Raw genomic sequence first — 13,735 nt, 5'->3', positions numbered from 1 at the left:
CTTAGACTGTTACTCTGGCCTAATGGATAAGGTCTTAACTCTTACTCTGGCCTAATAGCTAAGGTCTTAGACTCGTACTCTGGCCTAATGGTTAAGGTCTTAACTCTTACTCTGGAATCATAGCTAAGGTCTTAGACTCGTGCTCTGGCCTAATGGTTAAGGTCTTAACTCTTACTCTGGCCTACTGGTTAAGGTCTTAACTCTTACTCTGGCCTAATAGCTAAGGTCTTAACTCTTACTCTGGCCTAATAGCTAAGGTCTTAGAATCGTACTCTGGCCTAATGGTTAAGGTCTTAACTCTTACTCTGGCCTAATAGCTAAGGTCTTAGACTCGTACTCTGGCCTAATGGTTAAGGTCTTAACTCTTACTCTGGCCTAATAGCTAAGGTCTTAGACTCGTACTATCGCCTACAGGTTAAGCTCTTAACTCTTAGTCTGGCCTAATAGCTATGGTCTTAACTATTACTCTGGCCTAATAGCTAAGGTCTTAGACTCCTACTCTGGCCTAATGGTTAAGGTCTTAAATCTTACTCTGGCCTAATAGCTAAGGTCTTAACTCCTACTCTGGCCTAATGGTTAAGGTCTTAACTCTTTCTCTGGCCTAATAGCTAAGGTCTTAGACTCGTACTATGGCCTACAGGTTAAGGTCTTAAATCTTACTCTGGCCTAATAGCTAAGGTCTTAGACTCATACTCTGGCCTAATAGCTAAGGTCTTAGACTCGTACTATGGCCTAATGGTTAAGGTCTTAACTTTTACTCTGGCCTAATAGCTAAGGTCTTAACTCTTACTCTGGCCTAATAGCTAAGGTCTTAGACTCGTACTCTGGCCTAATAGCTAAGGTCTTAGACTCGTACTCTGGCCTAATAGCTAAGGTCTTAGACTCGTACTCTGGCCTAATAGCTAAGGTCTTAGACTCATACTCTGGCCTACTGGTTAAGGTCTTAACTCTTACTCTGGCCTAATAGCTAAGGTCTTAGACTGTTACTCTGGCCTAATGGATAAGGTCTTAACTCTTACTCTGGCCTAATAGCTAAGGTCTTAGACTCGTACTCTGGCCTAATGGTTAAGGTCTTAACTCTTACTCTGGAATCATAGCTAAGGTCTTAGACTCGTGCTCTGGCCTAATGGTTAAGGTCTTAACTCTTACTCTGGCCTACTGGTTAAGGTCTTAACTCTTACTCTGGCCTAAAAGCTAAGGTCTTAACTCTTACTCTGGCCTAATAGCTAAGGTCTTAGAATCGTACTCTGGCCTAATGGTTAAGGTCTTAACTCTTACTCTGGCCTAATAGCTAAGGTCTTAGACTCGTACTCTGGCCTAATGGTTAAGGTCTTAACTCTTACTCTGGCCTAATAGCTAAGGTCTTAGACTCGTACTATCGCCTACAGGTTAAGCTCTTAACTCTTAGTCTGGCCTAATAGCTATGGTCTTAACTATTACTCTGGCCTAATAGCTAAGGTCTTAGACTCCTACTCTGGCCTAATGGTTAAGGTCTTAACTCTTACTCTGGCCTAATAGCTAAGGTCTTAACTCTTACTCTGGCCTAATAGCTAAGGTCTTAACTCCTACTCTGGCCTAATGGTTAAGGTCTTAACTCTTACTCTGGCCTAATAGCTAAGGTCTTAGACTCGTACTATGGCCTACAGGTTAAGGTCTTAAATCTTACTCTGGCCTAATAGCTAAGGTCTTAGACTCATACTCTGGCATAATAGCTAAGGTCTTAGACTCGTACTATGGCCTAATGGTTAAGGTCTTAACTTTTACTCTGGCCTAATAGCTAAGGTCTTAACTCTTACTCTGGCCTAATAGCTAAGGTCTTAACTTTTACTCTGGCCTAATAGATAAGGTCTTAGACTCGTACTCTGGCCTAATGGTTAAGGTCTTAACTCTTATTCTGGCCTAATAGCTAAGGTCTTAGACTCGTACTATGGCCTACAGGTTAAGGTCTTAACTCTTAGTCTGGCCTAATGGTTAAGGTCTTAACTGTTACTCTGGCCTAATAGCTAAGGTCTTAGACTTGTACTCTGGCCTAATAGCTAAGGTCTTAGACTCTTACTCTGGCCTAATAGCTAAGGTCTTAGACTCGTACTTTGGCCTACTCGTTAAGGTTGTAACTCTTACTCTGGCCTAATAGCTAAGGTCTTAGACTCGTACTCTGGCCTAATAGCTAAGGTCTTAGACTCATACTCTGGAATAATGGATAAGGTCTTAACTCTTACTCTGGCCTAATAGCTAAGGTCTTAGACTCGTACTCTGGCCTAATGGTTAAGGTCTTAACTCTTACTCTGGAATCATAGCTAAGGTCTTAGACTCGTACTATCGTCTACAGGTTAAGCTCCTAACTCTTACTCTGGCCTAATAGCTAAGGTCTTAACTATTACTCTGGCCTAATAGCTAAGGTCTTAGACTCGTACTCTGGCCTAATGGTTAAGGTCTTAACTCTTACTCTGGCCTAATAGCTAAGATCTTAACTCTTACTCTGGCCTAATAGCTAAGGTCTTAGACTCGTACTATGGCCTACAGGTTAAGGTCTTAACTCTTACTCTGGCCTAATAGCTAAGGTCTTAACTCTTACTCTGGCCTAATAGCTAAGGTCTTAGACTCGTACTATGGCCTAATGGTTAAGGTCTTAACTCTTACTCTGGCCTAATAGCTAAGGTCTTAACTCTTACTCTGGCCTAATAGCTAAGGTCTTAGTCTCGTACTCTGGCCTAATGGTTAAGGTTTTAACTCTTACTCTGGCCTAATAGCTAAGCTCTTAGACTCGTGCACTGGCCTAATGGTTATGGTCTTAACTCTTAGTCTGGCCTAATAGCTAAGGTCTTAACTCTTACTCTGGCCTAATAGCTAAGGTCTTAGATTCGTACTCTGGCCAAATGGTGAAGGTCTTAACTCTTACTCTGGCCTAATAGCTAAGGTCTTAACTTTTACTCTGGCCTAAAAGCTAAGGTCTTTAACTCATACTCTGGCCTAATGGTTAAGGTCTTAACTCTTACTCTGGCCTAATAGCTAAGGTCTTGACTCCTACTCTGGCCTAATGGTTAAGGTCTTAACTCTTACTCTGGCCTAATAGCTAAGGTCTTAGAATCGTACTCTGGCCTAATGGTTAAGGTCTTAACTCTTACTCTGGCCTAATAGCTAAGGTCTTAACTCTTACTCTGGCCTAATAGCTAAGGTCTTAGACTGGTACTCTGGCCTAATGGTTAAGGTCTTAACTTTTACTCTGGCCTAATAGCTAAGTTCTTAACTCCTACTCTGGCCTAATAGCTAAGGTCTTTGACTCGTACTCTGGCCTAATGGTTAAGGTCTTAACTCTTACTCTGGCCTAATAGCTAAGGTCTTAGACTTGTACTATCGCCTACAGGTTAAGCTCTTAACTCATACTCTGGCCTAATAGCTAAGGTCTTATCTATTACTCTGGCTTAATAGCTAAGGTCTTAGACTCGTACTCTGGCCTATTGTTTAAGGTCTTAACTCTTACTCTGGCCTAATAGCTAAGGTCTTAACACTTACTCTGGCCTAATAGCTAAGGTCTTAGACTTGTACTCTGGCCTACTGGTTAAGGTCTTAACTCTTACTCTGGCCTACAGGTTAAGGTCTTAACTCTTACTCTGGCCTACTGGTTAAGGTCTTAACTCTTACTCTGGCCTAATAGCTAAGGTCTTAGACTCGTACTCCGGCCTACTGGTTAAGGTCTTAACTCTTACTCTGGCCTAATAGCTAAGGTCTTAACTCTTACTCTGGCCTAATAGCTAAGGTCTTAGACTCGTACTCTGGCCTAATGGATAAGGTCTTAACTCTTACTCTGGCGTAATAGCTGAGGTCTTAGACTCGTTCTCTGGCCTAATGGTTAAGGTCTTAACTCTTACTCTGGAATATTAGCTAAGGTCTTAGACTCGTGCTATTGCCTACAGGTAAAGCTCTTAACTCTTACTCTGGCCTAATAGCTAAGGTCTTAACTATTACTCTGGCCTAATAGCTAAGGTCTTAGACTCGTACTCTGGCCTAATGGTTAAGGTCTTAACTCTTACTCTGGCCTAATAGCTAAGGTCTTAAGTCTTACTCTGGCCTAATAGCTAAGGTCTTAGACTCGTACTATGGCCTACAGGTTATTGTCTTAACTCTTACTCTGGCCTAATAGCTAATGTCTTAGACTCGTACTCTGGCCTACTGGTTAAGGTCTTAACTCTTACTCTGCCCTAATAGCTAAGGTCTTAACTCTTACTCTGGCCTAATAGCTAAGGTCTTAGACTCGTACTATGGCCTACAGTTTAAGGTCTTAACTCTCACTCTGGCCTAATAGCTAAGGTCTTAGACTCGTACTCTGGCCTACTGGTTAAGGTCTTAACTCTTACTCTGGCCTAATAGCTAAGGTCTTAGATTCGTAGTATGGCCTAATGGATAAGGTCTTAACTCTTACTCTGGCCTAATAGATACGGTCTTAACTCTTACTCTGGCCTAATAGCTAAGGTCTTAGACTCGTACTCTGGCCTTCTGGTTAAGGTCTTAACTCTTACTCTGGCCTACAGGTTAAGGTCTTAACTCTTACTCTGGCCTACTGGTTAAGGTCTTAACTCTTACTCTGGCCTAATAGCTAAGGTCTTAGACTCGTACTCCGGCCTACTGGTTAAGGTCTTAACTCTTACTCTGGCCTAATAGCTAAGGTCTTAACTCTTACTCTGGTCTAATAGCTAAGGTCTTAGACTCGTACTCTGGCCTAATGGAGAAGGTCTTAACTCTTACTCTGGCCTAATAGCTAAGGTCTTAGACTCGTTCTCTGGCCTAATGGTTAAGGTCTTAACTCTTACTCTGGAATATTAGCTAAGGTCTTAGACTCGTACTATCGCCTACAGGTAAAGCTCTTAACTCTTACTCTGGCCTAATAGCTAAGGTCTTAACTATTACTCTGGCCTAATAGCTAAGGTCTTAGACTCGTACTCTGGCCTAATGGTTAAGGTCTTAACTCTTACTCTGGCCTAATAGCTAAGGTCTTAAGTCTTACTCTGGCCTAATAGCTAAGGTCTTAGACTCGTACTATGGCCTACAGGTTATTGTCTTAACTCTTACTCTGGCCTAATAGCTAAGGTCTTAGACTCGTACTCTGGCCTACTGGTTAAGGTCTTAACTCTTACTCTGCCCTAATAGCTAAGGTCTTAACTCTTACTCTGGCCTAATAGCTAAGGTCTTAGACTCGTACTCTGGCCTAATGGTTAAGGTCTTAACTCTTACTCTGGAATCATAGCTAAGGTCTTAGACTCGTGCTCTGGCCTAATGGTTAAGGTCTTAACTCTTACTCTGGCCTACTGGTTAAGGTCTTAACTCTTACTCTGGCCTAATAGCTAAGGTCTTAACTCTTACTCTGGCCTAATAGCTAAGGTCTTAGAATCGTACTCTGGCCTAATGGTTAAGGTCTTAACTCTTACTCTGGCCTAATAGCTAAGGTCTTAGACTCGTACTCTGGCCTAATGGTTAAGGTCTTAACTCTTACTCTGGCCTAATAGCTAAGGTCTTAGACTCGTACTATCGCCTACAGGTTAAGCTCTTAACTCTTAGTCTGGCCTAATAGCTATGGTCTTAACTATTACTCTGGCCTAATAGCTAAGGTCTTAGACTCCTACTCTGGCCTAATGGTTAAGGTCTTAACTCTTACTCTGGCCTAATAGCTAAGGTCTTAACTCTTACTCTGGCCTAATAGCTAAGGTCTTAACTCCTACTCTGGCCTAATGGTTAAGGTCTTAACTCTTACTCTGGCCTAATAGCTAAGGTCTTAGACTCGTACTATGGCCTACAGGTTAAGGTCTTAAATCTTACTCTGGCCTAATAGCTAAGGTCTTAGACTCATACTCTGGCCTAATAGCTAAGGTCTTAGACTCGTACTATGGCCTAATGGTTAAGGTCTTAACTTTTACTCTGGCCTAATAGCTAAGGTCTTAACTCTTACTCTGGCCTAATAGCTAAGGTCTTAGACTCGTACTCTGGCCTAATAGCTAAGGTCTTAGACTCGTACTCTGGCCTAATAGCTAAGGTCTTAGACTTGTACTCTGGCCTAATAGCTAAGGTCTTAGACTCATACTCTGGCCTACTGGTTAAGGTCTTAACTCTTACTCTGGCCTAATAGCTAAGGTCTTAGACTGTTACTCTGGCCTAATGGATAAGGTCTTAACTCTTACTCTGGCCTAATAGCTAAGGTCTTAGACTCGTACTCTGGCCTAATGGTTAAGGTCTTAACTCTTACTCTGGAATCATAGCTAAGGTCTTAGACTCGTGCTCTGGCCTAATGGTTAAGGTCTTAACTCTTACTCTGGCCTACTGGTTAAGGTCTTAACTCTTACTCTGGCCTAATAGCTAAGGTCTTAACTCTTACTCTGGCCTAATAGCTAAGGTCTTAGAATCGTACTCTGGCCTAATGGTTAAGGTCTTAACTCTTACTCTGGCCTAATAGCTAAGGTCTTAGACTCGTACTCTGGCCTAATGGTTAAGGTCTTAACTCTTACTCTGGCCTAATAGCTAAGGTCTTAGACTCGTACTATCGCCTACAGGTTAAGCTCTTAACTCTTAGTCTGGCCTAATAGCTATGGTCTTAACTATTACTCTGGCCTAATAGCTAAGGTCTTAGACTCCTACTCTGGCCTAATGGTTAAGGTCTTAACTCTTACTCTGGCCTAATAGCTAAGGTCTTAACTCTTACTCTGGCCTAATAGCTAAGGTCTTAACTCCTACTCTGGCCTAATGGTTAAGGTCTTAACTCTTACTCTGGCCTAATAGCTAAGGTCTTAGACTCGTACTATGGCCTACAGGTTAAGGTCTTAAATCTTACTCTGGCCTAATAGCTAAGGTCTTAGACTCATACTCTGGCATAATAGCTAAGGTCTTAGACTCGTACTATGGCCTAATGGTTAAGGTCTTAACTTTTACTCTGGCCTAATAGCTAAGGTCTTAACTCTTACTCTGGCCTAATAGCTAAGGTCTTAACTTTTACTCTGGCCTAATAGATAAGGTCTTAGACTCGTACTCTGGCCTAATGGTTAAGGTCTTAACTCTTATTCTGGCCTAATAGCTAAGGTCTTAGACTCGTACTATGGCCTACAGGTTAAGGTCTTAACTCTTAGTCTGGCCTAATGGTTAAGGTCTTAACTGTTACTCTGGCCTAATAGCTAAGGTCTTAGACTTGTACTCTGGCCTAATAGCTAAGGTCTTAGACTCTTACTCTGGCCTAATAGCTAAGGTCTTAGACTCGTACTTTGGCCTACTCGTTAAGGTTGTAACTCTTACTCTGGCCTAATAGCTAAGGTCTTAGACTCGTACTCTGGCCTAATAGCTAAGGTCTTAGACTCATACTCTGGCCTACTGGTTAAGGTCTTAACTCTTACTCTGGCCTAATAGCTAAGGTCTTAGACTCTTACTCTGGAATAATGGATAAGGTCTTAACTCTTACTCTGGCCTAATAGCTAAGGTCTTAGACTCGTACTCTGGCCTAATGGTTAAGGTCTTAACTCTTACTCTGGAATCATAGCTAAGGTCTTAGACTCGTACTATCGTCTACAGGTTAAGCTCCTAACTCTTACTCTGGCCTAATAGCTAAGGTCTTAACTCTCACTCTGTCCTAATAGCTAAGGTCTTAGACTCGTACTCTGGCCTACTGGTTAAGGTCTTAACTCTTACTCTGGCCTAATAGCTAAGGTCTTAGATTCGTAGTATGGCCTAATGGATAAGGTCTTAACTCTTACTCTGGCCTAATAGATACGGTCTTAACTCTTACTCTGGCCTAATAGCTAAGGTCTTAGACTCGTACTCTGGCCTTCTGGTTAAGGTCTTAACTCTTACTCTGGCCTACAGGTTAAGGTCTTAACTCTTACTCTGGCCTACTGGTTAAGGTCTTAACTCTTACTCTGGCCTAATAGCTAAGGTCTTAGACTCGTACTCCGGCCTACTGGTTAAGGTCTTAACTCTTACTCTGGCCTAATAGCTAAGGTCTTAACTCTTACTCTGGTCTAATAGCTAAGGTCTTAGACTCGTACTCTGGCCTAATGGAGAAGGTCTTAACTCTTACTCTGGCCTAATAGCTAAGGTCTTAGACTCGTTCTCTGGCCTAATGGTTAAGGTCTTAACTCTTACTCTGGAATATTAGCTAAGGTCTTAGACTCGTACTATCGCCTACAGGTAAAGCTCTTAACTCTTACTCTGGCCTAATAGCTAAGGTCTTAACTATTACTCTGGCCTAATAGCTAAGGTCTTAGACTCGTACTCTGGCCTAATGGTTAAGGTCTTAACTCTTACTCTGGCCTAATAGCTAAGGTCTTAAGTCTTACTCTGGCCTAATAGCTAAGGTCTTAGACTCGTACTATGGCCTACAGGTTATTGTCTTAACTCTTACTCTGGCCTAATAGCTAAGGTCTTAGACTCGTACTCTGGCCTACTGGTTAAGGTCTTAACTCTTACTCTGCCCTAATAGCTAAGGTCTTAACTCTTACTCTGGCCTAATAGCTAAGGTCTTAGACTCGTACTCTGGCCTAATGGTTAAGGTCTTAACTCTTACTCTGGAATCATAGCTAAGGTCTTAGACTCGTGCTCTGGCCTAATGGTTAAGGTCTTAACTCTTACTCTGGCCTACTGGTTAAGGTCTTAACTCTTACTCTGGCCTAATAGCTAAGGTCTTAACTCTTACTCTGGCCTAATAGCTAAGGTCTTAGAATCGTACTCTGGCCTAATGGTTAAGGTCTTAACTCTTACTCTGGCCTAATAGCTAAGGTCTTAGACTCGTACTCTGGCCTAATGGTTAAGGTCTTAACTCTTACTCTGGCCTAATAGCTAAGGTCTTAGACTCGTACTATCGCCTACAGGTTAAGCTCTTAACTCTTAGTCTGGCCTAATAGCTATGGTCTTAACTATTACTCTGGCCTAATAGCTAAGGTCTTAGACTCCTACTCTGGCCTAATGGTTAAGGTCTTAACTCTTACTCTGGCCTAATAGCTAAGGTCTTAACTCTTACTCTGGCCTAATAGCTAAGGTCTTAACTCCTACTCTGGCCTAATGGTTAAGGTCTTAACTCTTACTCTGGCCTAATAGCTAAGGTCTTAGACTCGTACTATGGCCTACAGGTTAAGGTCTTAAATCTTACTCTGGCCTAATAGCTAAGGTCTTAGACTCATACTCTGGCCTAATAGCTAAGGTCTTAGACTCGTACTATGGCCTAATGGTTAAGGTCTTAACTTTTACTCTGGCCTAATAGCTAAGGTCTTAACTCTTACTCTGGCCTAATAGCTAAGGTCTTAGACTCGTACTCTGGCCTAATAGCTAAGGTCTTAGACTCGTACTCTGGCCTAATAGCTAAGGTCTTAGACTCGTACTCTGGCCTAATAGCTAAGGTCTTAGACTCATACTCTGGCCTACTGGTTAAGGTCTTAACTCTTACTCTGGCCTAATAGCTAAGGTCTTAGACTGTTACTCTGGCCTAATGGATAAGGTCTTAACTCTTACTCTGGCCTAATAGCTAAGGTCTTAGACTCGTACTCTGGCCTAATGGTTAAGGTCTTAACTCTTACTCTGGAATCATAGCTAAGGTCTTAGACTCGTGCTCTGGCCTAATGGTTAAGGTCTTAACTCTTACTCTGGCCTACTGGTTAAGGTCTTAACTCTTACTCTGGCCTAATAGCTAAGGTCTTAACTCTTACTCTGGCCTAATAGCTAAGGTCTTAGAATCGTACTCTGGCCTAATGGTTAAGGTCTTAACTCTTACTCTGGCCTAATAGCTAAGGTCTTAGACTCGTACTCTGGCCTAATGGTTAAGGTCTTAACTCTTACTCTGGCCTAATAGCTAAGGTCTTAGACTCGTACTATCGCCTACAGGTTAAGCTCTTAACTCTTAGTCTGGCCTAATAGCTATGGTCTTAACTATTACTCTGGCCTAATAGCTAAGGTCTTAGACTCCTACTCTGGCCTAATGGTTAAGGTCTTAACTCTTACTCTGGCCTAATAGCTAAGGTCTTAACTCTTACTCTGGCCTAATAGCTAAGGTCTTAACTCCTACTCTGGCCTAATGGTTAAGGTCTTAACTCTTACTCTGGCCTAATAGCTAAGGTCTTAGACTCGTACTATGGCCTACAGGTTAAGGTCTTAAATCTTACTCTGGCCTAATAGCTAAGGTCTTAGACTCATACTCTGGCATAATAGCTAAGGTCTTAGACTCGTACTATGGCCTAATGGTTAAGGTCTTAACTTTTACTCTGGCCTAATAGCTAAGGTCTTAACTCTTACTCTGGCCTAATAGCTAAGGTCTTAACTTTTACTCTGGCCTAATAGATAAGGTCTTAGACTCGTACTCTGGCCTAATGGTTAAGGTCTTAACTCTTATTCTGGCCTAATAGCTAAGGTCTTAGACTCGTACTATGGCCTACAGGTTAAGGTCTTAACTCTTAGTCTGGCCTAATGGTTAAGGTCTTAACTGTTACTCTGGCCTAATAGCTAAGGTCTTAGACTTGTACTCTGGCCTAATAGCTAAGGTCTTAGACTCTTACTCTGGCCTAATAGCTAAGGTCTTAGACTCGTACTTTGGCCTACTCGTTAAGGTTGTAACTCTTACTCTGGCCTAATAGCTAAGGTCTTAGACTCGTATTCTGGCCTAATAGCTAAGGTCTTAGACTCATACTCTGGCCTACTGGTTAAGGTCTTAACTCTTACTCTGGCCTAATAGCTAAGGTCTTAGACTCTTACTCTGGAATAATGGATAAGGTCTTAACTCTTACTCTGGCCTAATAGCTAAGGTCTTAGACTCGTACTCTGGCCTAATGGTTAAGGTCTTAACTCTTACTCTGGCCTAATAGCTAAGGTCTTAAGTCTTACTCTGGCCTAATAGCTAAGGTCTTAGACTCGTACTATGGCCTACAGGTTATTGTCTTAACTCTTACTCTGGCCTAATAGCTAAGGTCTTAGACTCGTACTCTGGCCTACTGGTTAAGGTCTTAACTCTTACTCTGCCCTAATAGCTAAGGTCTTAACTCTTACTCTGGCCTAATAGCTAAGGTCTTAGACTCGTACTCTGGCCTAATGGTTAAGGTCTTAACTCTTACTCTGGAATCATAGCTAAGGTCTTAGACTCGTGCTCTGGCCTAATGGTTAAGGTCTTAACTCTTACTCTGGCCTACTGGTTAAGGTCTTAACTCTTACTCTGGCCTAATAGCTAAGGTCTTAACTCTTACTCTGGCCTAATAGCTAAGGTCTTAGAATCGTACTCTGGCCTAATGGTTAAGGTCTTAACTCTTACTCTGGCCTAATAGCTAAGGTCTTAGACTCGTACTCTGGCCTAATGGTTAAGGTCTTAACTCTTACTCTGGCCTAATAGCTAAGGTCTTAGACTCGTACTATCGCCTACAGGTTAAGCTCTTAACTCTTAGTCTGGCCTAATAGCTATGGTCTTAACTATTACTCTGGCCTAATAGCTAAGGTCTTAGACTCCTACTCTGGCCTAATGGTTAAGGTCTTAACTCTTACTCTGGCCTAATAGCTAAGGTCTTAACTCTTACTCTGGCCTAATAGCTAAGGTCTTAACTCCTACTCTGGCCTAATGGTTAAGGTCTTAACTCTTACTCTGGCCTAATAGCTAAGGTCTTAGACTCGTACTATGGCCTACAGGTTAAGGTCTTAAATCTTACTCTGGCCTAATAGCTAAGGTCTTAGACTCATACTCTGGCCTAATAGCTAAGGTCTTAGACTCGTACTATGGCCTAATGGTTAAGGTCTTAACTTTTACTCTGGCCTAATAGCTAAGGTCTTAACTCTTACTCTGGCCTAATAGCTAAGGTCTTAGACTCGTACTCTGGCCTAATAGCTAAGGTCTTAGACTCGTACTCTGGCCTAATAGCTAAGGTCTTAGACTCGTACTCTGGCCTAATAGCTAAGGTCTTAGACTCATACTCTGGCCTACTGGTTAAGGTCTTAACTCTTACTCTGGCCTAATAGCTAAGGTCTTAGACTGTTACTCTGGCCTAATGGATAAGGTCTTAACTCTTACTCTGGCCTAATAGCTAAGGTCTTAGACTCGTACTCTGGCCTAATGGTTAAGGTCTTAACTCTTACTCTGGAATCATAGCTAAGGTCTTAGACTCGTGCTCTGGCCTAATGGTTAAGGTCTTAACTCTTACTCTGGCCTACTGGTTAAGGTCTTAACTCTTACTCTGGCCTAATAGCTAAGGTCTTAACTCTTACTCTGGCCTAATAGCTAAGGTCTTAGAATCGTACTCTGGCCTAATGGTTAAGGTCTTAACTCTTACTCTGGCCTAATAGCTAAGGTCTTAGACTCGTACTCTGGCCTAATGGTTAAGGTCTTAACTCTTACTCTGGCCTAATAGCTAAGGTCTTAGACTCGTACTATCGCCTACAGGTTAAGCTCTTAACTCTTAGTCTGGCCTAATAGCTATGGTCTTAACTATTACTCTGGCCTAATAGCTAAGGTCTTAGACTCCTACTCTGGCCTAATGGTTAAGGTCTTAACTCTTACTCTGGCCTAATAGCTAAGGTCTTAACTCTTACTCTGGCCTAATAGCTAAGGTCTTAACTCCTACTCTGGCCTAATGGTTAAGGTCTTAACTCTTACTCTGGCCTAATAGCTAAGGTCTTAGACTCGTACTATGGCCTACAGGTTAAGGTCTTAAATCTTACTCTGGCCTAATAGCTAAGGTCTTAGACTCATACTCTGGCATAATAGCTAAGGTCTTAGACTCGTACTATGGCCTAATGGTTAAGGTCTTAACTTTTACTCTGGCCTAATAGCTAAGGTCTTAACTCTTACTCTGGCCTAATAGCTAAGGTCTTAACTTTTACTCTGGCCTAATAGATAAGGTCTTAGACTCGTACTCTGGCCTAATGGTTAAGGTCTTAACTCTTATTCTGGCCTAATAGCTAAGGTCTTAGACTCGTACTATGGCCTACAGGTTAAGGTCTTAACTCTTAGTCTGGCCTAATGGTTAAGGTCTTAACTGTTACTCTGGCCTAATAGCTAAGGTCTTAGACTTGTACTCTGGCCTAATAGCTAAGGTCTTAGACTCTTACTCTGGCCTAATAGCTAAGGTCTTAGACTCGTACTTTGGCCTACTCGTTAAGGTTGTAACTCTTACTCTGGCCTAATAGCTAAGGTCTTAGACTCGTACTCTGGCCTAATAGCTAAGGTCTTAGACTCATACTCTGGCCTACTGGTTAAGGTCTTAACTCTTACTCTGGCCTAATAGCTAAGGTCTTAGACTCTTACTCTGGAATAATGGATAAGGTCTTAACTCTTACTCTGGCCTAATAGCTAAGGTCTTAGACTCGTACTCTGGCCTAATGGTTAAGGTCTTAACTCTTACTCTGGAATCATAGCTAAGGTCTTAGACTCGTACTATCGTCTACAGGTTAAGCTCCTAACTCTTACTCTGGCCTAATAGCTAAGGTCTTAACTATTACTCTGGCCTAATAGCTAAGGTCTTAGACTCGTACTCTGGCCTAATGGTTAAGGTCTTAACTCTTACTCTGGCCTAATAGCTAAGATCTTAACTCTTACTCTGGCCTAATAGCTAAGGTCTTAGACTCGTACTATGGCCTACAGGTTAAGGTCTTAACTCTTACTCTGGCCTAATAGCTAAGGTCTTAACTCTTACTCTGGCCTAATAGCTAAGGTCTTAGACTCGTACTATGGCCTAATGGTTAAGGTCTTAACTCTTACTCTGGCCTAATAGCTAAGGTCTTAACTCTTACTCTGGCCTAA

Source organism: Triturus cristatus, chromosome 12 (genome assembly GCF_964204655.1).
Source record: "Triturus cristatus chromosome 12, aTriCri1.1, whole genome shotgun sequence".
Classification (NCBI taxonomy): Eukaryota; Metazoa; Chordata; class Amphibia; order Caudata; family Salamandridae; genus Triturus; species Triturus cristatus.
Note: the sequence above shows the minus strand (reverse complement) of the source record.